At 39.6% G+C, this 26,228-nt stretch overlaps 1 protein-coding gene and 1 long non-coding RNA gene across 6 annotated transcripts in view; one reads left to right on the plus strand and one right to left on the minus strand.

The window, feature by feature from the left end:
* LOC126750284 (titin) overlaps nt 1–26,228 on the plus strand; it is a 1,176,889-nt gene that overhangs the window by 194,120 nt on the left and 956,541 nt on the right. The window lies entirely within an intron of this gene.
* Nucleotides 775–24,841, minus strand: LOC126750287 (uncharacterized). Of its 3 annotated transcripts, none has more exons than XR_007665666.1 (3): nt 24,710–24,841; nt 16,110–17,121; nt 775–1,159 (listed from the first exon to the last, which is right to left on the minus strand). It is a non-coding gene; the product is annotated as an uncharacterized LOC126750287 (long non-coding RNA). The 3 variants fall into 3 exon arrangements; XR_007665667.1 differs by lacking the exon at nt 775–1,159 and adding an exon at nt 7,837–8,239 and having other exon boundaries at nt 16,110–16,615; XR_007665665.1 differs by lacking the exon at nt 775–1,159 and adding an exon at nt 7,837–8,239.

Below are 26,228 nucleotides of genomic sequence, written 5' to 3' on the forward strand. Positions count from 1 at the left end.
GCCCAAAAATGGGCCACAAAAATGCGAGATCTCAGCTAATATGGGAGCTACGACCTTGCGGATGGTCTCGTTGGATTCAGAAGGACGAAACTAAGTCAAAACCGTTGGAATTTTCCCGATAGTGCCCATAGAAGCCGAGATATGGACCTCCAAAGTTTGGGATTTTTCATTTTTAGGGTATACCCCCCCGTATCGATTTTTTCACCAAAAATTGATTTTTTTCGAATTTGAACTAACTATACCAGCGGCTTGATCCCATCACCTACAACACAAAAACACCGGGTTATAATGAGTTTCGAGAAAAACTAAGGGAGTTATAGCACTGTGAAAATGCGAAAAATCGATTTTCTTTAAACCCGAAAATAGCTATAGAAACCCCTATCAGCGGCTTATTCCCATCACCTACATTACAAAAACACCGGATTATAACGGAATATGACGAGAACAAGTGGAATTATAGCACTTTGAAAATTCGGAAAAAAGTCAATTTTTGACCCCGTTTTTGAGCCCAAAAATGGGCCACAAAAATGCGAGATCTCAGCTAATATGGGAGCTACGACCTTGCGGATGGTCTCGTTGGATTCAGAAGGACGAAACTAAGTCAAAACCGTTGGAATTTTCCCGATAGTGCCCATAGAAGCCGAGATATGGACCTCCAAAATTTGGGATTTTTCATTTTTAGGGTATACCCCCCCGTATCGATTTTTTCACCAAAAATTGATTTTTTTCGAATTTGAACTTACTTTACCAGCGGCTTGATCCCATCACCTACAACACAAAAACACCGGGTTATAATGAGTTTCGAGAAAAACTAAGGGAGTTATAGCACTTTGAAAATGCGAAAAATCGATTTTCTTTAAACCCGAAAATAGCTATAGAAACCCCTATCAGTGGCTTATTCCCATCACCTACATTACGAAAACACCGGATTATAACGGAATTCGACCAGAACAAGTGGAATTATAGCACTTTGAAAATTCGGAAAAAAGTCAATTTTCGACCCCGTTTTTGAGCCCAAAAATGGGCCACAAAAATGCGAGATCTCAGCTAATATGGGAGCTACGACCTTGCGGATGGTCTCGTTGGATTCAGAAGGACGAAACTAAGTCAAAACCGTTGAAATTTTCCCGATAGTGCCCATAGAAGCCGAGATATGGACCTCCAAAGTTTGGGATTTTTCATTTTTAGGGTATACCCCCCCGTATCGATTTTTCACCAAAAATTGATTTTTTTCGAATTTGAACTAACTATACCAGCGGCTTGATCCCATCACATACAACACAAAAACACCGGGTTATAATGAGTTTCGAGAAAAACTGAGGGAGTTATAGCACCTTGAAAATGCGAAAAATCGATTTTCTTTAAACCCGAAAATAGCTATAGAAACCCCTATCAGCGGCTTATTCCCATCACCTACATTACAAAAACACCGGATTATAACGGAATATGACGAGAACAAGTGGAATTATAGCACTTTGAAAATTCGGAAAAAAGTCAATTTTCGACCCTGTTTTTGAGCCCAAAAATGGGCCACAAAAATGCGAGATCTCGGCTAATATGGGAGCTACGACCTTGCGGATGGTCTCGTTGGATTCAGAAGGACGAAACTAAGTCAAAACCGTTGAAATTTTCCCGATAGTGCCCATAGAAGCCGAGATATGGACCTCCAAAGTTTGGGATTTTTCATTTTTAGGGTATACCCCCCCGTATCGATTTTTTCACCAAAAATTGATTTTTTTCGAATTTGAACTAACTATACCAGCGGCTTGATCCCATCACATACAACACAAAAACACCGGGTTATAATGAGTTTTGAGAAAAACTAAGGGAGTTAGAGCACTTTGAAAATGCGAAAAATCGATTCTCTTTAAACCCGAAAATAGCTATAGAAACCCCTATCAGCGGCTTATTCCCATCACCTACATTACAAAAACACCGGATTATAACGGAATATGACGAGAACAAGTGGAATTATAGCACTTTGAAAATTCGGAAAAAAGTCAATTTTTGACCCCGTTTTTGAGCCCAAAAATGGGCCACAAAAATGCGAGATCTCAGCTAATGTGGGAGCTACGACCTTGCGGATGGTCTCGTTGGATTCAGAAGGACGAAACTAAGTCAAAACCGTTGGAATTTTCCCGATAGTGCCCATAGAAGCCGAGAAATGGACCTCCAAAATTTGGGATTTTTCATTTTTAGGGTATACCCCCCCGTATCGATTTTTTCACCAAAAATTGATTTTTTTCGAATTTGAACTAACTATACCAGCGGCTTGATCCCATCACCTACAACACAAAAACACCGGGTTATAATGAGTTTCGAGAAAAACTAAGGGAGTTATAGCACTTTGAAAATGCGAAAAATCGATTTTCTTTAAACCCGAAAATAGCTATAGAAACCCCTATCAGTGGCTTATTCCCATCACCTACATTACGAAAACACCGGATTATAACGGAATTCGACCAGAACAAGTGGAATTATAGCACTTTGAAAATTCGGAAAAAAGTCAATTTTCGACCCCGTTTTTGAGCCCAAAAATGGGCCACAAAAATGCGAGATCTCGGCTAATATGGGAGCTACGACCTTGCGGATGGTCTCGTTGGATTCAGAAGGACGAAACTAAGTCAAAACCGTTGGAATTTTCCCGATAGTGCCCATAGAAGCCGAGATATGGACCTCCAAAGTTTGGGATTTTTCATTTTTAGGGTATACCCCCCCGTATCGATTTTTTCACCAAAAATTGATTTTTTCGAATTTGAACTAACTATACCAGCGGCTTGATCCCATCACCTACAACACAAAAACACCGGGTTATAATGAGTTTCGAGAAAAACTAAGGGAGTTATAGCACTTTGAAAATGCGAAAAATCGATTTTCTTTAAACCCGAAAATAGCTATAGAAACCCCTATCAGCGGCTTATTCCCATCACCTACATTACGAAAACACCGGATTATAACGGAATTCGACCAGAACAAGTGGAATTATAGCACTTTGAAAATTCGGAAAAAAGTCAATTTTCGACCCCGTTTTTGAGCCCAAAAATGGGCCACAAAAATGCGAGATCTCGGCTAATATGGGAGCTACCACCTTGCAGATGGTCTCGTTGGATTCAGAAGGACGAAACTAAGTCAAAACCGTTGGAATTTTCCCGATAGTGCCCAAAGAAGCCGAGATATGGACCTCCAAAGTTTGGGATTTTTCATTTTTAGGGTATACCCCCCCGTATCGATTTTTTCACCAAAAATTGATTTTTTTCGAATTTGAACTAACTATACCAGCGGCTTGATCCCATCACCTACAACACAAAAACACCGGGTTATAATGAGTTTCGAGAAAAACTAAGGGAGTTATAGCACTTTGAAAATGCGAAAAATCGATTTTCTTTAAACCCAAAAATAGCTATAGAAACCCCTATCAGCGGCTTATTCCCATCACCTACATTACAAAAACACCGGATTATAACGGAATATGACGAGAACAAGTGGAATTATAGCACTTTGAAAATTCGGAAAAAAGTCAATTTTTGACCCCGTTTTTGAGCCCAAAAATGGGCCACAAAAATGCGAGATCTCAGCTAATATGGGAGCTACGACCTTGCGGATGGTCTCGTTGGATTCAGAAGGACGAAACTAAGTCAAAACCGTTGGAATTTTCCCGATAGTGCCCATAGAAGCCGAGATATGGACCTCCAAAGTTTGGGATTTTTCATTTTTAGGGTATACCCCCCCGTATCGATTTTTTCACCAAAAATTGATTTTGTTCGAATTTGAACTAACTATACCAGCGGCTTGATCCCATCACCTACAACACAAAAACACCGGGTTATAATGAGTTTCGAGAAAAACTAAGGGAGTTATAGCACTTTGAAAATGCGAAAAATCGATTTTCTTTAAACCCGAAAATAGCTATAGAAACCCCTATCAGCGGCTTATTCCCATCACCTACATTACAAAAACACCGGATTATAACGGAATATGACGAGAACAAGTGGAATTATAGCACTTTGAAAATTCGGAAAAAAGTCAATTTTTGACCCCGTTTTTGAGCCCAAAAATGGGCCACAAAAATGCGAGATCTCAGCTAATATGGGAGCTACGACCTTGCGGATGGTCTCGTTGGATTCAGAAGGACGAAACTAAGTCAAAACCGTTGGAATTTTCCCGATAGTGCCCATAGAAGCCGAGATATGGACCTCCAAAGTTTGGGATTTTTCATTTTTAGGGTATACCCCCCCGTATCGATTTTTTCACCAAAAATTGATTTTTTTCGAATTTGAACTAACTATACCAGCGGCTTGATCCCATCACCTACAACACAAAAACACCGGGTTATAATGAGTTTCGAGAAAAACTAAGGGAGTTATAGCACTTTGAAAATGCGAAAAATCGATTTTCTTTAAACCCGAAAATAGCTATAGAAACCCCTATCAGCGGCTTATTCCCATCACCTACATTACAAAAACACCGGATTATAACGGAATATGACGAGAACAAGTGGAATTATAGCACTTTGAAAATTCGGAAAAAAGTCAATTTTTGACCCCGTTTTTGAGCCCAAAAATGGGCCACAAAAATGCGAGATCTCAGCTAATATGGGAGCTACGACCTTGCGGATGGTCTCGTTGGATTCAGAAGGACGAAACTAAGTCAAAACCGTTGGAATTTTCCCGATAGTGCCCATAGAAGCCGAGATATGGACCTCCAAAGTTTGGGATTTTTCATTTTTAGGGTATACCCCCCCGTATCGATTTTTTCACCAAAAATTGATTTTGTTCGAATTTGAACTAACTATACCAGCGGCTTGATCCCATCACCTACAACACAAAAACACCGGGTTATAATGAGTTTCGAGAAAAACTAAGGGAGTTATAGCACTTTGAAAATGCGAAAAATCGATTTTCTTTAAACCCGAAAATAGCTATAGAAACCCCTATCAGCGGCTTATTCCCATCACCTACATTACAAAAACACCGGATTATAACGGAATATGACGAGAACAAGTGGAATTATAGCACTTTGAAAATTCGGAAAAAAGTCAATTTTTGACCCCGTTTTTGAGCCCAAAAATGGGCCACAAAAATGCGAGATCTCAGCTAATATGGGAGCTACGACCTTGCGGATGGTCTCGTTGGATTCAGAAGGACGAAACTAAGTCAAAACCGTTGGAATTTTCCCGATAGTGCCCATAGAAGCCGAGATATGGACCTCCAAAGTTTGGGATTTTTCATTTTTAGGGTATACCCCCCCGTATCGATTTTTTCACCAAAAATTGATTTTTTTCGAATTTGAACTAACTATACCAGCGGCTTGATCCCATCACCTACAACACAAAAACACCGGGTTATAATGAGTTTCGAGAAAAACTAAGGGAGTTATAGCACTTTGAAAATGCGAAAAATCGATTTTCTTTAAACCCGAAAATAGCTATAGAAACCCCTATCAGCGGCTTATTCCCATCACCTACATTACAAAAACACCGGATTATAACGGAATATGACGAGAACAAGTGGAATTATAGCACTTTGAAAATTCGGAAAAAAGTCAATTTTTGACCCCGTTTTTGAGCCCAAAAATGGGCCACAAAAATGCGAGATCTCAGCTAATATGGGAGCTACGACCTTGCGGATGGTCTCGTTGGATTCAGAAGGACGAAACTAAGTCAAAACCGTTGGAATTTTCCCGATAGTGCCCATAGAAGCCGAGAAATGGACCTCCAAAATTTGGGATTTTTCATTTTTAGGGTATACCCCCCCCGTATCGATTTTTTCACCAAAAATTGATTTTTTTCGAATTTGAACTAACTATACCAGCGGCTTGATCCCATCACCTACAACACAAAAACACCGGGTTATAATGAGTTTCGAGAAAAACTAAGGGAGTTATAGCACTTTGAAAATGCGAAAAATCGATTTTCTTTAAACCCGAAAATAGCTATAGAAACCCCTATCAGTGGCTTATTCCCATCACCTACATTACGAAAACACCGGATTATAACGGAATTCGACCAGAACAAGTGGAATTATAGCACTTTGAAAATTCGGAAAAAAGTCAATTTTCGACCCCGTTTTTGAGCCCAAAAATGGGCCACAAAAATGCAAGATCTCAGCTAATATGGGAGCTACGACCTTGCGGATGGTCTCGTTGGATTCAGAAGGACGAAACTAAGTCAAAACCGTTGAAATTTTCCCGATAGTGCCCATAGAAGCCGAGATATGGACCTCCAAAGTTTGGGATTTTTCATTTTTAGGGTATACCCCCCCGTATCGATTTTTCACCAAAAATTGATTTTTTTCGAATTTGAACTAACTATACCAGCGGCTTGATCCCATCACATACAACACAAAAACACCGGGTTATAATGAGTTTCGAGAAAAACTGAGGGAGTTATAGCACCTTGAAAATGCGAAAAATCGATTTTCTTTAAACCCGAAAATAGCTATAGAAACCCCTATCAGCGGCTTATTCCCATCACCTACATTACAAAAACACCGGATTATAACGGAATATGACGAGAACAAGTGGAATTATAGCACTTTGAAAATTCGGAAAAAAGTCAATTTTCGACCCTGTTTTTGAGCCCAAAAATGGGCCACAAAAATGCGAGATCTCGGCTAATATGGGAGCTACGACCTTGCGGATGGTCTCGTTGGATTCAGAAGGACGAAACTAAGTCAAAACCGTTGGAATTTTCCCGATAGTGCCCATAGAAGCCGAGATATGGACCTCCAAAGTTTGGGATTTTTCATTTTTAGGGTATACCCCCCCGTATCGATTTTTCACCAAAAATTGATTTTTTTCGAATTTGAACTAACTATACCAGCGGCTTGATCCCATCACCTACAACACAAAAACACCGGGTTATAATGAGTTTCGAGAAAAACTAAGGGAGTTATAGCACTTTGAAAATGCGAAAAATCGATTTTCTTTAAACCCGAAAATAGCTATAGAAACCCCTATCAGTGGCTTATTCCCATCACCTACATTACGAAAACACCGGATTATAACGGAATTCGACCAGAACAAGTGGAATTATAGCACTTTGAAAATTCGGAAAAAAGTCAATTTTCGACCCCGTTTTTGAGCCCAAAAATGGGCCACAAAAATGCAAGATCTCAGCTAATATGGGAGCTACGACCTTGCGGATGGTCTCGTTGGATTCAGAAGGACGAAACTAAGTCAAAACCGTTGAAATTTTCCCGATAGTGCCCATAGAAGCCGAGATATGGACCTCCAAAGTTTGGGATTTTTCATTTTTAGGGTATACCCCCCCGTATCGATTTTTCACCAAAAATTGATTTTTTTCGAATTTGAACTAACTATACCAGCGGCTTGATCCCATCACATACAACACAAAAACACCGGGTTATAATGAGTTTCGAGAAAAACTGAGGGAGTTATAGCACCTTGAAAATGCGAAAAATCGATTTTCTTTAAACCCGAAAATAGCTATAGAAACCCCTATCAGCGGCTTATTCCCATCACCTACATTACAAAAACACCGGATTATAACGGAATATGACGAGAACAAGTGGAATTATAGCACTTTGAAAATTCGGAAAAAAGTCAATTTTCGACCCTGTTTTTGAGCCCAAAAATGGGCCACAAAAATGCGAGATCTCGGCTAATATGGGAGCTACGACCTTGCGGATGGTCTCGTTGGATTCAGAAGGACGAAACTAAGTCAAAACCGTTGGAATTTTCCCGATAGTGCCCATAGAAGCCGAGATATGGACCTCCAAAGTTTGGGATTTTTCATTTTTAGGGTATACCCCCCCGTATCGATTTTTTCACCAAAAATTGATTTTTTTCGAATTTGAACTAACTATACCAGCGGCTTGATCCCATCACCTACAACACAAAAACACCGGGTTATAATGAGTTTCGAGAAAAACTAAGGGAGTTATAGCACTTTGAAAATGCGAAAAATCGATTTTCTTTAAACCCGAAAATAGCTATAGAAACCCCTATCAGTGGCTTATTCCCATCACCTACATTACGAAAACACCGGATTATAACGGAATTCGACCAGAACAAGTGGAATTATAGCACTTTGAAAATTCGGAAAAAAGTCAATTTTCGACCCCGTTTTTGAGCCCAAAAATGGGCCACAAAAATGCGAGATCTCAGCTAATATGGGAGCTACGACCTTGCGGATGGTCTCGTTGGATTCAGAAGGACGAAACTAAGTCAAAACCGTTGAAATTTTCCCGATAGTGCCCATAGAAGCCGAGATATGGACCTCCAAAGTTTGGGATTTTTCATTTTTAGGGTATACCCCCCCGTATCGATTTTTCACCAAAAATTGATTTTTTTCGAATTTGAACTAACTATACCAGCGGCTTGATCCCATCACATACAACACAAAAACACCGGGTTATAATGAGTTTCGAGAAAAACTGAGGGAGTTATAGCACCTTGAAAATGCGAAAAATCGATTTTCTTTAAACCCGAAAATAGCTATAGAAACCCCTATCAGCGGCTTATTCCCATCACCTACATTACAAAAACACCGGATTATAACGGAATATGACGAGAACAAGTGGAATTATAGCACTTTGAAAATTCGGAAAAAAGTCAATTTTTGACCCCGTTTTTGAGCCCAAAAATGGGCCACAAAAATGCGAGATCTCAGCTAATATGGGAGCTACGACCTTGCGGATGGTCTCGTTGGATTCAGAAGGACGAAACTAAGTCAAAACCGTTGGAATTTTCCCGATAGTGCCCATAGAAGCCGAGATATGGACCTCCAAATTTGGGATTTTTCATTTTTAGGGTATACCCCCCCGTATCGATTTTTTCACCAAAAATTGATTTTTTTCGAATTTGAACTTACTTTACCAGCGGCTTGATCCCATCACCTACAACACAAAAACACCGGGTTATAATGAGTTTTGAGAAAAACTAAGGGAGTTATAGCACTTTGAAAATGCGAAAAATCGATTTTCTTTAAACCCGAAAATAGCTATAGAAACCCCTATCAGTGGCTTATTCCCATCACCTACATTACAAAAACACCGGATTATAACGGAATATGACGAGAACAAGTGGAATTATAGCACTTTGAAAATTCGGAAAAAAGTCAATTTTCGACCCCGTTTTTGAGCCCAAAAATGGGCCACAAAAATGCGAGATCTCAGCTAATATGGGAGCTACGACCTTGCGGATGGTCTCGTTGGATTCAGAAGGACGAAACTAAGTCAAAACCGTTGGAATTTTCCCGATAGTGCCCATAGAAGCCGAGATATGGACCTCCAAAGTTTGGGATTTTTCATTTTTAGGGTATACCCCCCCGTATCGATTTTTTCACCAAAAATTGATTTTTTTCGAATTTGAACTAACTATACCAGCGGCTTGATCCCATCACCTACAACACAAAAACACCGGGTTATAATGAGTTTCGAGAAAAACTAAGGGAGTTATAGCACTTTGAAAATGCGAAAAATCGATTTTCTTTAAACCCGAAAATAGCTATAGAAACCCCTATCAGTGGCTTATTCCCATCACCTACATTACGAAAACACCGGATTATAACGGAATTCGACCAGAACAAGTGGAATTATAGCACTTTGAAAATTCGGAAAAAAGTCAATTTTCGACCCCGTTTTTGAGCCCAAAAATGGGCCACAAAAATGCGAGATCTCAGCTAATATGGGAGCTACGACCTTGCGGATGGTCTCGTTGGATTCAGAAGGACGAAACTAAGTCAAAACCGTTGGAATTTTCCCGATAGTGCCCATAGAAGCCGAGAAATGGACCTCCAAAATTTGTGATTTTTCATTTTTAGGGTATACCCCCCCGTATCGATTTTTTCACCAAAAATTGATTTTTTTCGAATTTGAACTAACTATACCAGCGGCTTGATCCCATCACCTACAACACAAAAACACCGGGTTATAATGAGTTTCGAGAAAAACTAAGGGAGTTATAGCACTTTGAAAATGCGAAAAATCGATTTTCTTTAAACCCGAAAATAGCTATAGAAACCCCTATCAGTGGCTTATTCCCATCACCTACATTACGAAAACACCGGATTATAACGGAATTCGACCAGAACAAGTGGAATTATAGCACTTTGAAAATTCGGAAAAAAGTCAATTTTCGACCCCGTTTTTGAGCCCAAAAATGGGCCACAAAAATGCGAGATCTCAGCTAATATGGGAGCTACGACCTTGCGGATGGTCTCGTTGGATTCAGAAGGACGAAACTAAGTCAAAACCGTTGAAATTTTCCCGATAGTGCCCATAGAAGCCGAGATATGGACCTCCAAAGTTTGGGATTTTTCATTTTTAGGGTATACCCCCCCGTATCGATTTTTTCACCAAAAATTGATTTTTTTCGAATTTGAACTAACTATACCAGCGGCTTGATCCCATCACATACAACACAAAAACACCGGGTTATAATGAGTTTTGAGAAAAACTAAGGGAGTTAGAGCACTTTGAAAATGCGAAAAATCGATTTTCTTTAAACCCGAAAATAGCTATAGAAACCCCTATCAGTGGCTTACTCCCATCACCTACATTACGAAAACACCGGATTACAACGGAATTCGAACAGAACAAGTGGAATTATAGCACTTTGAAAATTCGGAAAAAAGTCAATTTTCGACCCCGTTTTTGAGCCCAAAAATGGGCCACAAAAATGCGAGATCTCAGCTAATATGGGAGCTACGACCTTGCGGATGGTCTCGTTGGATTCAGAAGGACGAAACTAAGTCAAAACCGTTGGAATTTTCCCGATAGTGCCCATAGAAGCCGAGATATGGACCTCCAAAGTTTGGGATTTTTCATTTTTAGGGTATACCCCCCCGTATCGATTTTTTCACCAAAAATTGATTTTTTTCGAATTTGAACTAACTATACCAGCGGCTTGATCCCATCACCTACAACACAAAAACACCGGGTTATAATGAGTTTCGAGAAAAACTAAGGGAGTTATAGCACTTTGAAAATGCGAAAAATCGATTTTCTTTAAACCCGAAAATAGCTATAGAAACCCCTATCAGCGGCTTATTCCCATCACCTACATTACAAAAACACCGGATTATAACGGAATATGACGAGAACAAGTGGAATTATAGCACTTTGAAAATTCGGAAAAAAGTCAATTTTTGACCCCGTTTTTGAGCCCAAAAATGGGCCACAAAAATGCGAGATCTCAGCTAATATGGGAGCTACGACCTTGCGGATGGTCTCGTTGGATTCAGAAGGACGAAACTAAGTCAAAACCGTTGGAATTTTCCCGATAGTGCCCATAGAAGCCGAGAAATGGACCTCCAAAATTTGGGATTTTTCATTTTTAGGGTATACCCCCCCGTATCGATTTTTTCACCAAAAATTGATTTTTTTCGAATTTGAACTAACTATACCAGCGGCTTGATCCCATCACCTACAACACAAAAACACCGGGTTATAATGAGTTTCGAGAAAAACTAAGGGAGTTATAGCACTTTGAAAATGCGAAAAATCGATTTTCATAAACCCGAAAATAGCTATAGAAACCCCTATCAGTGGCTTATTCCCATCACCTACATTACGAAAACACCGGATTATAACGGAATTCGACCAGAACAAGTGGAATTATAGCACTTTGAAAATTCGGAAAAAAGTCAATTTTCGACCCCGTTTTTGAGCCCAAAAATGGGCCACAAAAATGCGAGATCTCAGCTAATATGGGAGCTACGACCTTGCGGATGGTCTCGTTGGATTCAGAAGGACGAAACTAAGTCAAAACCGTTGAAATTTTCCCGATAGTGCCCATAGAAGCCGAGATATGGACCTCCAAAGTTTGGGATTTTTCATTTTTAGGGTATACCCCCCCGTATCGATTTTTTCACCAAAAATTGATTTTTTTCGAATTTGAACTAACTATACCAGCGGCTTGATCCCATCACATACAACACAAAAACACCGGGTTATAATGAGTTTCGAGAAAAACTGAGGGAGTTATAGCACCTTGAAAATGCGAAAAATCGATTTTCTTTAAACCCGAAAATAGCTACAGAAACCCCTATCAGCGGCTTATTCCCATCACCTACATTACAAAAACACCGGATTATAACGGAATATGACGAGAACAAGTGGAATTATAGCACTTTGAAAATTCGGAAAAAAGTCAATTTTTGACCCCGTTTTTGAGCCCAAAAATGGGCCACAAAAATGCGAGATCTCAGCTAATATGGGAGCTACGACCTTGCGGATGGTCTCGTTGGATTCAGAAGGACGAAACTAAGTCAAAACCGTTGGAATTTTCCCGATAGTGCCCATAGAAGCCGAGATATGGACCTCCAAAATTTGGGATTTTTCATTTTTAGGGTATACCCCCCCGTATCGATTTTTTCACCAAAAATTGATTTTTTTCGAATTTGAACTAACTATACCAGCGGCTTGATCCCATCACCTACAACACAAAAACACCGGGTTATAATGAGTTTCGAAAAAAACTAAGGGAGTTATAGCACTTTGAAAATGCGAAAAATCGATTTTCTTTAAACCCGAAAATAGCTATAGAAACCCCTATCAGTGGCTTATTCCCATCACCTACATTACGAAAACACCGGATTATAACGGAATTCGACCAGAACAAGTGGAATTATAGCACTTTGAAAATTCGGAAAAAAGTCAATTTTCGACCCCGTTTTTGAGCCCAAAAATGGGCCACAAAAATGCGAGATCTCAGCTAATATGGGAGCTACGACCTTGCGGATGGTCTCGTTGGATTCGAAGGACGAAACTAAGTCAAAACCGTTGAAATTTTCCCGATAGTGCCCATAGAAGCCGAGATATGGACCTCCAAAGTTTGGGATTTTTCATTTTTAGGGTATACCCCCCCGTATCGATTTTTTCACCAAAAATTGATTTTTTTCGAATTTGAACTAACTATACCAGCGGCTTGATCCCATCACCTACAACACAAAAACACCGGGTTATAATGAGTTTCGAGAAAAACTAAGGGAGTTATAGCACTTTGAAAATGCGAAAAATCGATTTTCTTTAAACCCGAAAATAGCTATAGAAACCCCTATCAGCGGCTTATTCCCATCACCTACATTACAAAAACACCGGATTATAACGGAATATGACGAGAACAAGTGGAATTATAGCACTTTGAAAATTCGGAAAAATCGATTTTCTTTAAACCCGAAAATAGCTATAGAAACCCCTTTTAGTGGCTTATTCCCATCACCTACATTACGAAAACACCGGATTATAACGGAATTCGACCAGAACAAGTGGAATTATAGCACTTTGAAAATTCGGAAAAAAGTCAATTTTCGACCCCGTTTTTGAGCCCAAAAATGGGCCACAAAAATGCGAGATCTCAGCTAATATGGGAGCTACGACCTTGCGGATGGTCTCGTTGGATTCAGAAGGACGAAACTAAGTCAAAACCGTTGGAATTTTCCCGATAGTGCCCATAGAAGCCGAGATATGGACCTCCAAAGTTTGGGATTTTTCATTTTTAGGGTATACCCCCCCGTATCGATTTTTTCACCAAAAATTGATTTTTTTCGAATTTGAACTAACTATACCAGCGGCTTGATCCCATCACCTACAACACAAAAACACCGGGTTATAATGAGTTTCGAGAAAAACTAAGGGAGTTATAGCACTTTGAAAATGCGAAAAATCGATTTTCTTTAAACCCGAAAATAGCTATAGAAACCGCTATCAGCGGCTTATTCCCATCACCTACATTACAAAAACACCGGATTATAACGGAATATGACGAGAACAAGTGGAATTATAGCACTTTGAAAATTCGGAAAAATCGATTTTCTTTAAACCCGAAAATAGCTATAGAAACCCCTTTTAGTGGCTTATTCCCATCACCTACATTACGAAAACACCGGATTATAACGGAATTCGACCAGAACAAGTGGAATTATAGCACTTTGAAAATTCGGAAAAAAGTCAATTTTCGACCCCGTTTTTGAGCCCAAAAATGGGCCACAAAAATGCGAGATCTCGGCTAATATGGGAGCTACGACCTTGCGGATGGTCTCGTTGGATTCAGAAGGACGAAACTAAGTCAAAACCGTTGAAATTTTCCCGATAGTGCCCATAGAAGCCGAGATATGGACCTCCAAAGTTTGGGATTTTTCATTTTTAGGGTATACCCCCCCCGTATCGATTTTTTTACCAATAATTGATTTTTTTCGAATTTGAACTAACTATACCGGCGGCTTGATCCCATCACCTACAACACAAAAACACCGGGTTATAATGAGTTTCGAGAAAAACTGAGGGAGTTATAGCACCTTGAAAATGCGAAAAATCGATTTTCTTTAAACCCGAAAATAGCTATAGAAACCCCTATCAGCGGCTTATTCCCATCACCTACATTACAAAAACACCGGATTATAACGGAATATGACGAGAACAAGTGGAATTATAGCACTTTGAAAATTCGGAAAAAAGTCAATTTTCGACCCCCGTTTTTGAGCCCAAAAATGGGCCACAAAAATGCGAGATCTCGGCTAATATGGGAGCTACGACCTTGCGGATGGTCTCGTTGGATTCAGAAGGACGAAACTAAGTCAAAACCGTTGAAATTTTCCCGATAGTGCCCATAGAAGCCGAGATATGGACCTCCAAAGTTTGGGATTTTTCATTTTTAGGGTATACCCCCCCGTATCGATTTTTTCACCAAAAATTGATTTTTTTCGAATTTGAACTAACTATACCAGCGGCTTGATCCCATCACATACAACACAAAAACACCGGGTTATAATGAGTTTTGAGAAAAACTAAGGGAGTTAGAGCACTTTGAAAATGCGAAAAATCGATTTTCTTTAAACCCGAAAATAGCTATAGAAACCCCTATCAGCGGCTTATTCCCATCACCTACATTACAAAAACACCGGATTATAACGGAATATGATGAGAACAAGTAGAATTATAGCACTTTGAAAATTCGGAAAAAAGTCAATTTTCGACCCCGTTTTTGAGCCCAAAAATGGGCCACAAAAATGCGAGATCTCGGCTAATATGGGAGCTACGACCTTGCGGATGGTCTCGTTGGATTCAGAAGGACGAAACTAAGTCAAAACCGTTGAAATTTTCCCGATGGTGCCCATAGAAGCCGAGATATGGACCTCCAAAGTTTGGGATTTTTCATTTTTAGGGTATACCCCCCCGTATCGATTTTTTTACCAATAATTGATTTTTTTCGAATTTGAACTAACTATACCAGCGGCTTGATCCCATCACCTACAACACAAAAACACCGGGTTATAATGAGTTTCGAGAAAAACTAAGGGAGTTATAGCACTTTGAAAATGCGAAAAATCGATTTTCTTTAAACCCGAAAATAGCTATAGAAACCCCTATCAGTGGCTTATTCCCATCACCTACATTACGAAAACACCGGATTATAACGGAATTCGACCAGAACAAGTGGAATTATAGCACTTTGAAAATTCGGAAAAAAGTCAATTTTCGACCCCGTTTTTGAGCCCAAAAATGGGCCACAAAAATGCGAGATCTCAGCTAATATGGGAGCTACGACCTTGCGGATGGTCTCGTTGGATTCAGAAGGACGAAACTAAGTCAAAACCGTTGGAATTTTCCCGATAGTACCCATAGAAGCCGAGTTATGGACCTCCAAAGTTTGGGATTTTTCATTTTTAGGGTATACCCCCCCGTATCGATTTTTTCACCAAAAATTGATTTTTTTCGAATTTGAACTAACTATACCAGCGGCTTGATCCCATCACCTACAACACAAAAACACCGGGTTTTAATGAGTTTCGAGAAAAACTAAGGGATTTATAGCACTTTGAAAATGCGAAAAATCGATTTTCTTTAAACCCGAAAATAGCTATAGAAACCCCTATCAGCGGCTTATTCCCATCACCTACATTACAAAAACACCGGATTATAACGGAATATGACGAGAACAAGTGGAATTATAGCACTTTGAAAATTCGGAAAAAAGTCAATTTTCGACCCCGTTTTTGAGCCCAAAAATGGGCCACAAAAATGCGAGATCTCGGCTAATATGGGAGCTACGACCTTGCGGATGGTCTCGTTGGATTCAGAAGGACGAAACTAAGTCAAAACCGTTGAAATTTTCTCGATAGTGCCCATAGAAGCCGAGATATGGACCTCCAAAGTTTGGGATTTTTCATTTTTAGGGTATACCCCCCCGTATCGATTTTTTCACCAAAAATTGATTTTTTTCGAATTTGAACTAACTATACCAGCGGCTTGATCCCATCACATACAACACAAAAACACCGGGTTATAATGAGTTTTGAGAAAAACTAAGGGAGTTAGAGCACTTTGAAAATGCGAAAAATCGATTCTCTTTAAACCCGAAAATAGCTATAGAAACCCCTATCAGTGGCTTATTCCCATCACCTACATTACGAAAACACCGGATTATAACAATATTCGACCAGAACAAGTGGAATTATAGCACTTTGAAAATTCGGAAAAAAGTCAATTTTCGACCCCGTTTTTGAGCCCAAAAATGGGCCACAAAAATGCGAGATCTCAGCTAATATGGGAGCTACGACCTTGCGGATGGTCTCGTTGGATTCAGAAGGACGAAACTAAGTCAAAACCGTTGGAATTTTCCCGATAGTGCCCATAGAAGCCGAGATATGGACCTCCAAAGTTTGGGATTTTTCATTTTTAGGGTATACCCCCCCGTATCGATTTTTTCACCAAAAATTGATTTTTTTCGAATTTGAACTAACTATACCAGCGGCTTGATCCCATCACCTACAACACAAAAACACCGGGTTATAATGAGTTTCGAGAAAAATTAAGGGAGTTATAGCACTTTGAAAATGCGAAAAATCGATTTTCTTTAAACCCGAAAATAGCTATAGAAACCCCTATCAGCGGCTTATTCATATCACCTACATTACAAAAACACCGGATTATAACGGAATATGACGAGAACAAGTGGAATTATAGCACTTTGAAAATTCGGAAAAAAGTCAATTTTCGACCCCGTTTTTGAGCCCAAAAATGGGCCACAAAAATGCGAGATCTCGGCTAATATGGGAGCTACGACCTTGCGGATGGTCTCGTTGGATTCAGAAGGACGAAACTAAGTCAAAACCGTTGGAATTTTCCCGATAGTGCCCATAGAAGCCGAGATATGGACCTCCAAAGTTTGGGATTTTTCATTTTTAGGGTATACCCCCCCCGTATCGATTTTTTCACCAAAAATTGATTTTTTTCGAATTTGAACTAACTATACCAGCGGCTTGATCCCATCACCAACAACACAAAAACACCGGGTTATAATGAGTTTCGAGAAAAACTAAGGGAGTTATAGCACTTTGAAAATGCGAAAAATCGATTTTCTTTAAACCCGAAAATAGCTATAGAAACCCCTATCAGCGGCTTATTCCCATCACCTACATTACAAAAACACCGGATTATAACGGAATTCGACCAGAACAAGTGGAATTATAGCACTTTGAAAATTCGGAAAAAAGTCAATTTTCGACCCCGTTTTTGAGCCCAAAAATGGGCCACAAAAATGCGAGATCTCAGCTAATATGGGAGCTACGACCTTGCGGATGGTCTCGTTGGATTCAGAAGGACGAAACTAAGTCAAAACCGTTGGAATTTTCCCGATAGTGCCCATAGAAGACGAGATATGGACCTCCAAACTTTGGGATTTTTCATTTTTAGGGTATACCCCCCCCGTATCGATTTTTTCACCAAAAATTGATTTTTTTCGAATTTGAACTAACTATACCAGCGGCTTAATCCCATCACATACAACACAAAAACACGGGTTATAATGAGTTTGAGAAAAACTAAGGGAGTTAGAGCACTTTGAAAATGCGAAAAATCGATTCTCTTTAAACCCGAAAATAGCTATAGAAACCCCTATCAGTGGCTTATTCCCATCACCTACATTACGAAAACACCGGATTATAACAATATTCGACCAGAACAAGTGGAATTATAGCACTTTGAAAATTCGGAAAAAAGTCAATTTTCGACCCCGTTTTTGAGCCCAAAAATGGGCCACAAAAATGCGAGATCTCGGCTAATATGGGAGCTACGACCTTGCGGATGGTCTCGTTGGATTCAGAAGGACGAAACTAAGTCAAAACCGTTGGAATTTTCCCGATAGTGCCCATAGAAGCCGAGATATGGACCTCCAAAGTTTGGGATTTTTCATTTTTAGGGTATACCCCCCCGTATCGATTTTTTCACCAAAAATTGATTTTTTTCGAATTTGAACTAACTATACCAGCGGCTTGATCCCATCACCAACAACACAAAAACACCGGGTTATAATGAGTTTCGAGAAAAACTAAGGGAGTTATAGCACTTTGAAAATGCGAAAAATCGATTTTCTTTAACCCGAAAATAGCTATAGAAACCCCTATCAGCGGCTTATTCCCATCACCTACATTACAAAAACACCGGATTATAACGGAATTCGACCAGAACAAGTGGAATTATAGCACTTTGAAAATTCGGAAAAAAGTCAATTTTCGACCCCCGTTTTTGAGCCCAAAAATGGGCCACAAAAATGCGAGATCTCAGCTAATATGGGAGCTACGACCTTGCGGATGGTCTCGTTGGATTCAGAAGGACGAAACTAAGTCAAAACCGTTGGAATACACATCTCGTGAGAGTGAGATATGGACCTCCAAACTTTGGGATTTTTCATTTTTAGGGTATACCCCCCCGTATCGATTTTTTCACCAAAAATTGATTTTTTTCGAATTTGAACTAACTATACCAGCGGCTTAATCCCATCACATACAACACAAAAACACCGGGTTATAATGAGTTTTGAGAAAAACTAAGGGAGTTAGAGCACTTTGAAAATGCGAAAAATCGATTCTCTTTAAACCCGAAAATAGCTATAGAAACCCCTATCAGTGGCTTATTCCCATCACCTACATTACGAAAACACCGGATTATAACAATATTCGACCAGAACAAGTGGAATTATAGCACTTTGAAAATTCGGAAAAAAGTCAATTTTCGACCACTCCGTTTTTGAGCCCAAAAATGGGCCACAAAAATGCGAGATCTCAGCTAATATGGGAGCTACGACCTTGCGGATGGTCTCGTTGGATTCAGAAGGACGAAACTAAGTCAAAACCGTTGGAATTTTCCTGATAGTGCCCATAGAAGCCGAGATATGGACCTCCAAAATTTGGGATTTTTCATTTTTAGGGTATACCCCCCCGTATCGATTTTTTCACCAAAAATTGATTTTTTTCGAATTTGAACTAACTATACCAGCGGCTTGATCCCATCACCTACAACACAAAAACACCGGGTTATAATGAGTTTCGAGAAAAACTAAGGGAGTTATAGCACCTTGAAAATGCGAAAAATCGATTTTCTTTAAACCCGAAAATAGCTATAGAAACCCCTATCAGTGGCTTATTCCCATCACCTACATTACGAAAACACCGGATTATAACGGAATTCGACCAGAACAAGTGGAATTATAGCACTTTGAAAATTCGGAAAAAAGTCAATTTTCGACCCCGTTTTTGAGCCCAAAAATGGGCCACAAAAATGCGAGATCTCAGCTAATATGGGAGCTACGACCTTGCGGATGGTCTCGTTGGATTCAGAAGGACGAAACTAAGTCAAAACCGTTCGAATTTTCCCGATAGTACCCATAGAAGCCGAGATATGGACCTCCAAAGTTTGGGATTTTTCATTTTTAGGGTATACCCCCCCCCCGTATCGATTTTTTCACCAAAAATTGATTTTTTTCGAATTTGAACTAACTATACCAGCGGCTTGATCCCATCACCTACAACACAAAAACACCGGGTTATAATGAGTTTCGAGAAAAATTAAGGGAGTTATAGCACTTTGAAAATGCGAAAAATCGATTTTCTTTAAACCCGAAAATAGCTATAGAAACCCCTATCAGCGGCTTATTCATATCACCTACATTACAAAAACACCGGATTATAACGGAATATGACGAGAACAAGTGGAATTATAGCACTTTGAAAATTCGGAAAAAAGTCAATTTTCGACCCCGTTTTTGATCCCAAAAATGGGCCACAAAAATGCGAGATCTCAGCTAATATGGGAGCTACGACCTTGCGGATGGTCTCGTTGGATTCAGAAGGACGAAACTAAATCAAAACCGTTGGAATTTTCCCGATAGTGCCCATAGAAGTCGAGATATGGACCTCCAAAGTTTGGGATTTTTCATTTTTAGGGTATACCCCCCCGTATCGATTTTTTCACCAAAAATTGATTTTTTTCGAATTTGAACTAACTATACCAGCGGCTTGATCCCATCACCTACAACACAAAAACACCGGGTTATAATGAGTTTCGAGAAAAACTAAGGGAGTTATAGCACTTTGAAAATGCGAAAAATCGATTTTCTTTAAACCCGAAAATAGCTATAGAAACCCCTATATCAGCGGCTTATTCCCATCACCTACATTACAAAAACACCGGATTATAACGGAATATGACGAGAACAAGTGGAATTATAGCACTTTGAAAATTCGAAAAAAAGTCAATTTTCGACCCCGTTTTTGAGCCCAAAAATGGGCCACAAAAATGCGAGATCTCAGCTAATATGGGAGCTACGACCTTGCGGATGGTCTCGTTGGATTCAGAAGGACAAAACTAAGTCAAAACCGTTGGAATTTTCCCGATAGTGCCCATAGAAGCCGAGATATGGACCTCCAAAGTTTGGGATTTTTCATTTTTAGGGTATACCCCCCCGTATCGATTTTTTCACCAAAAATTGATTTTTTTCGAATTTGAACTAACTATACCAGCGGCTTGATCCCATCACCTACAACACAAAAACACCGGGTTATAATGAGTTTCGAGAAAAACTAAGGGAGTTATAGCACTTTGAAAATGCGAAAAATCGATTTTCTTTAAACCCGAAAATAGCTATAGAAACCCCTATCAGCGGCTTATTCCCATCACCTACATTACAAAAACACCGGATTATAACGGAATATGACGAGAACAAGTGGAATTATAGCACTTTGAAAATTCGAAAAAAAGTCAATTTTCGACCCCGTTTTTGAGCCCAAAAATGGGCCACAAAAATGCGAGATCTCAGCTAATGTGGGAGCTACGACCTTGCGGATGGTCTCGTTGGATTCAGAAGGACGAAACTAAGTCAAGACCGTTGGAATTTTCCCGATAGTGCCCATAGAAGCCGAGATATGGACCTCCAAAGTTTGGGATTTTTCATTTTTAGGGTATACCCCCCCGTATCGATTTTTTCACCAAAAATTGATTTTTTTCGAATTTGAACTAACTATACCAGCGGCTTGATCCCATCACCTACAACACAAAAACACCGGGTTATAATGAGTTTCGAGAAAAACTAAGGGAGTTATAGCACTTTGAAAATGCGAAAAATCGATTTTCTTTAAACCCGAAAATAGCTATAGAAACCCCTATCAGCGGCTTATTCCCATCACCTACATTACAAAAACACCGGATTATAACGGAATATGACGAGAACAAGTGGAATTATAGCACTTTGAAAATTCGAAAAAAAGTCAATTTTCGACCCCGTTTTTGAGCCCAAAAATGGGCCACAAAAATGCGAGATCTCAGCTAATATGGGAGCTACGACCTTGCGGATGGTCTCGTTGGATTCAGAAGGACAAAACTAAGTCAAAACCGTTGGAATTTTCCCGATAGTGCCCATAGAAGCCGAGATATGGACCTCCAAAGTTTGGGATTTTTCATTTTTAGGGTATACCCCCCCTTATCGATTTTTTCACCAAAAATTGATTTTATTCGAATTTGAACTAACTATACTAGCGGCTTGATCCCATCACCTACAACACAAAAACACCGGGATATAATGAGTTTCGAGAAAAACTAAGGGAGTTAGAGCACTTTGAAAATGCGAAAAATCGATTTTCTTTAAACCCGAAAATAGCTATAGAAACCCCTATCAGCGGCTTATTCCCATCACCTACATTACGAAAACACCGGATTATAACGGAATTCGACCAGAACAAGTGGAATTATAGCACTTTGAAAATTCGAAAAAAAGTCAATTTTCGACCCCGTTTTTGAGCCCAAAAATGGGCCACAAAAATGCGAGATCTCAGCTAGTATGGGAGCTACGACCTTGCGGATGGTCTCGTTGGATTCAGAAGGACGAAACTAAGTCAAAACCGTTGGAATTTTCCCGATAGTGCCCATAGAAGCCGAGATATGGACCTCCAAAGTTTGGGATTTTTCATTTTTAGGGTATACCCCCCCGTATCGATTTTTTCACCAAAAATTGATTTTTTTCGAATTTGAACTAACTATACCAGCGGCTTGATCCCATCACCTACAACACAAAAACACCGGGATATAATGAGTTTCGAGAAAAACTAAGGGAGTTAGAGCACTTTGAAAATGCGAAAAATCGATTTTCTTTAAACCCGAAAATAGCTATAGAAACCCCTATCAGCGGCTTATTCCCATCACCTACATTACAAAAACACCGGATTATAACGGAATATGACGAGAACAAGTGGAATTATAGCACTTTGAAAATTCGGAAAAAAGTCAAGTTTCGACCCCGTTTTTGAGCCCAAAAATGGGCCACAAAAATGCGAGATCTCAGCTAATGTGGGAGCTACGACCTTGCGGATGGTCTCGTTGGATTCAGAAGGACGAAACTAAGTCAAGACCGTTGGAATTTTCCCGATAGTGCCCATAGAAGCCGAGATATGGACCTCCAAAGTTTGGGATTTTTCATTTTTAGGGTATACCCCCCGTATCGATTTTTTCACCAAAAATTGATTTTTTTCGAATTTGAACTAACTATACCAGCGGCTTGATCCCATCACCTACAACACAAAAACACCGGGTTGTAATGAGTTTCGAGAAAAACTAAGGGGGTTATAGCACTTTGAAAATGCGAAAAATCGATTTTCTTTAAACCCGAAAATAGCTATAGAAACCCCTATCAGTGGCTTATTCCCATCACCTACATTACGAAAACACCGGATTATAACGGAATTCGACCAGAACAAGTGGAATTATAGCACTTTGAAAATTCGGAAAAAAGTCAATTTTCGACCCCGTTTTTGAGCCCAAAAATGGGCCACAAAAATGCGAGATCTCGGCTAATATGAGAGCTACGACCTTGCGGATGGTCTCGTTGGATTCAGAAGGACGAAACTAAGTCAAAACCGTTGAAATTTTCCCGATAGTGCCCATAGAAGCCGAGATATGGACCTCCAAAGTTTGGGATTTTTCATTTTTAGGGTATACCCCCCCGTATCGATTTTTTCACCAAAAATTGATTTTTTTCGAATTTGAACTAACTATACCAGCGGCTTGATCCCATCACCTACAACACAAAAACACCGAGTTGTAATGAGTTTCTAGAAAAACTAAGGGGGTTATAGCACTTTGAAAATGCGAAAAATCGATTTTCTTTAAACCCGAAAATAGCTATAGAAACCCCTATCAGTGGCTTATTCCCATCACCTACATTACGAAAACACCGGATTATAACGGAATTCGACCAGAACAAGTGGAATTATAGCACTTTGAAAATTCGGAAAAAAGTCAATTTTCGACCCCGTTTTTGAGCCAAAAATGGGCCACAAAAATGCGAGATCTCAGCTAATATGGGAGCTACGACCTTGCGGATGGTCTCGTTGCATTCAGAAGGACGAAACTAAGTCAAAACCGTTGGAATTTTCCCGATAGTGTCCATAGAAGCCGAGATATGAACCTCCAAAGTTTAAGATTTTTCATTTTTAGGGTATACCCCCCCGTATCGATTTTTTCACCAAAAATTGATTTTTTTCGAATTTGAACTAACTATACCAGCGGCTTGATCCCATCACATACAACACAAAAACACCGGGTTATAATGAGTTTCGAGAAAAACTAAGGGAGTTATAGCACTTTGAAAATGCGAAAAATCGATTTTCTTTAAACCCGAAAATAGCTATAGAAACCCCTATCAGCGGCTTATTCTCATCACCTACATTACAAAAACACCGGATTATAACGGAATATGACGAGAACAAGTGGAATTATAGCACTTTGAAAATTCGGAAAAAAGTCAATTTTCGACCCCGTTTTTGAGCCCAAAAATGGGTCACAAAAATGCGAGATCTCGGCTAATATGGGAGCTACGACCTTGCGGATGGTCTCGTTGGATTCAGAAGGACGAAACTAAGTCAAAACCGTTGGAATTTTCCCGATAGTGCCCATAGAAGCCGAGATATGGACCTCCAAAATTTGGGATTTTTCATTTTTAGGGTATACCCCCCCGTATCGATTTTTTCACCAAAAATTGATTTTTTTCGAATTTGAACTAACTATACCAGCGGCTTGATCCCATCACATACAACACAAAAACACCGGGTTATAATGAGTTTCGAGAATAACTAAGGGAGTTATAGCACTTTGAAAATGCGAAAAATCGATTTTCTTTAAACCCGAAAATAGCTATAGAAACCCCTATCAGTGGCTTATTCCCATCACCTACATTACGAAAACACCGGATTATAACGGAATTCGACCAGAACAAGTGGAATTATAGCACTTTGAAAATTCGGAAAAAAGTCAATTTTCGACCCCGTTTTTGAGCCCAAAAATGGGTCACAAAAATGCAAGATCTCGGCTAATATGGGAGCTACGACCTTGCGGATGGTCTCGTTGGATTCAGAAGGACGAAACTAAGTCAAAACCGTTGAAATTTTCCCGATAGTGCCCATAGAAGCCGAGATATGGACCTCCAAAGTTTGGGATTTTTCATTTTTAGGGTATACCCCCCCGTATCGATTTTTTCACGAAAAATTGATTTTTTTCGAATTTGAACTAACTATACCAGCGGCTTGATCCCATCACATACAACACAAAAACACCGGGTTATAATGAGTTTCGAGAAAACCTAAGGGAGTTAGAGCACTTTGAAAATGCGAAAAATCGATTTTCTTTAAACCCGAAAATAGCTATAGAAACCCCTATCAGTGGCTTATTCCCATCACCTACATTACGAAAACACCGGATTATAACGGAATATGACGAGAACAAGTGGAATTATAGCACTTTGAAAATTCGGAAAAAAGTAAATTTTCGACCCCTTTTTTGAGCCCAAAAATGGGCCACAAAAATGCGAGATCTCAGCTAATATGGGAGCTACGACCTTGCGGATGGTCTCGTTGGATTCAGAAGGACGAAACTAAGTCAAAACCGTTGGAATTTTCCCGATAGTGCCCATAGAAGCCGAGATATGGACCTCCAAAGTTTGGGATTTTTCATTTTTAGGGTATACCCCCCCGTATCGATTTTTTCACCAAAAATTGATTTTTTTCGAATTTGAACTAACTATACCAGCGGCTTGATCCCATCACCTACAACACAAAAACACCGGGTTATAATGAGTTTCGAGAAAAACTAAGGGAGTTATAGCACTTTGAAAATGCGAAAAATCGATTTTCTTTAAACCCGAAAATAGCTATAGAATCCCCTATCAGTGGCTTATTCCCATCACCTGCATTACGAAAACACCGGATTATAACGGAATTCGACCAGAACAAGTGGAATTATAGCACTTTGAAAATTCGGAAAATAGTCAATTTTCGACCCCGTTTTTGAGCCCAAAAATGGGCCACAAAAATGCGAGATCTCAGCTAATATGGGAGCTACGACCTTGCGGATGGTCTCGTTGGATTCAGAAGGACGAAACTAAGTCAAAACCGTTGAAATTTTCCCGATAGTGCCCATAGAAGCCGAGATATGGACCTCCAAAGTTTGGGATTTTTCATTTTTAGGGTATACCCCCCCGTATCGATTTTTTCACCAAAAATTGATTTTTTTCGAATTTGAACTTACTATACCAGCGGCTTGATCCCATCACCTACAACACAAAAACACCGGGTTATAATGAGTTTCGAGAAAAACTAAGGGGCACCTAATAGCACTTTGAAAATGCGAAAAATCGATTTTCTTTAAACCCGAAAATAGCTATAGAAACCCCTATCAGCGGCTTATTCCCATCACCTACATTACAAAAACACCGGATTATAACGGAATATGACGAGAACAAGTGGAATTATAGCACTTTGAAAATTCGGAAAAAAGTCAATTTTCGACCCCGTTTTTGAGCTCAAAAATGGGCCACAAAAATGCGAGATCTCGGCTAATATGGGAGCTACGACCTTGCGGATGGTCTCGTTGGATTCAGAAGGACGAAACTAAGTCAAAACCGTTGGAATTTTCCCGATAGTGCCCATAGAAGCCGAGATATGG

Source organism: Anthonomus grandis, chromosome 2, assembly GCF_022605725.1.
Source record: "Anthonomus grandis grandis chromosome 2, icAntGran1.3, whole genome shotgun sequence".
NCBI lineage: Eukaryota > Metazoa > Arthropoda > Insecta > Coleoptera > Curculionidae > Anthonomus > Anthonomus grandis.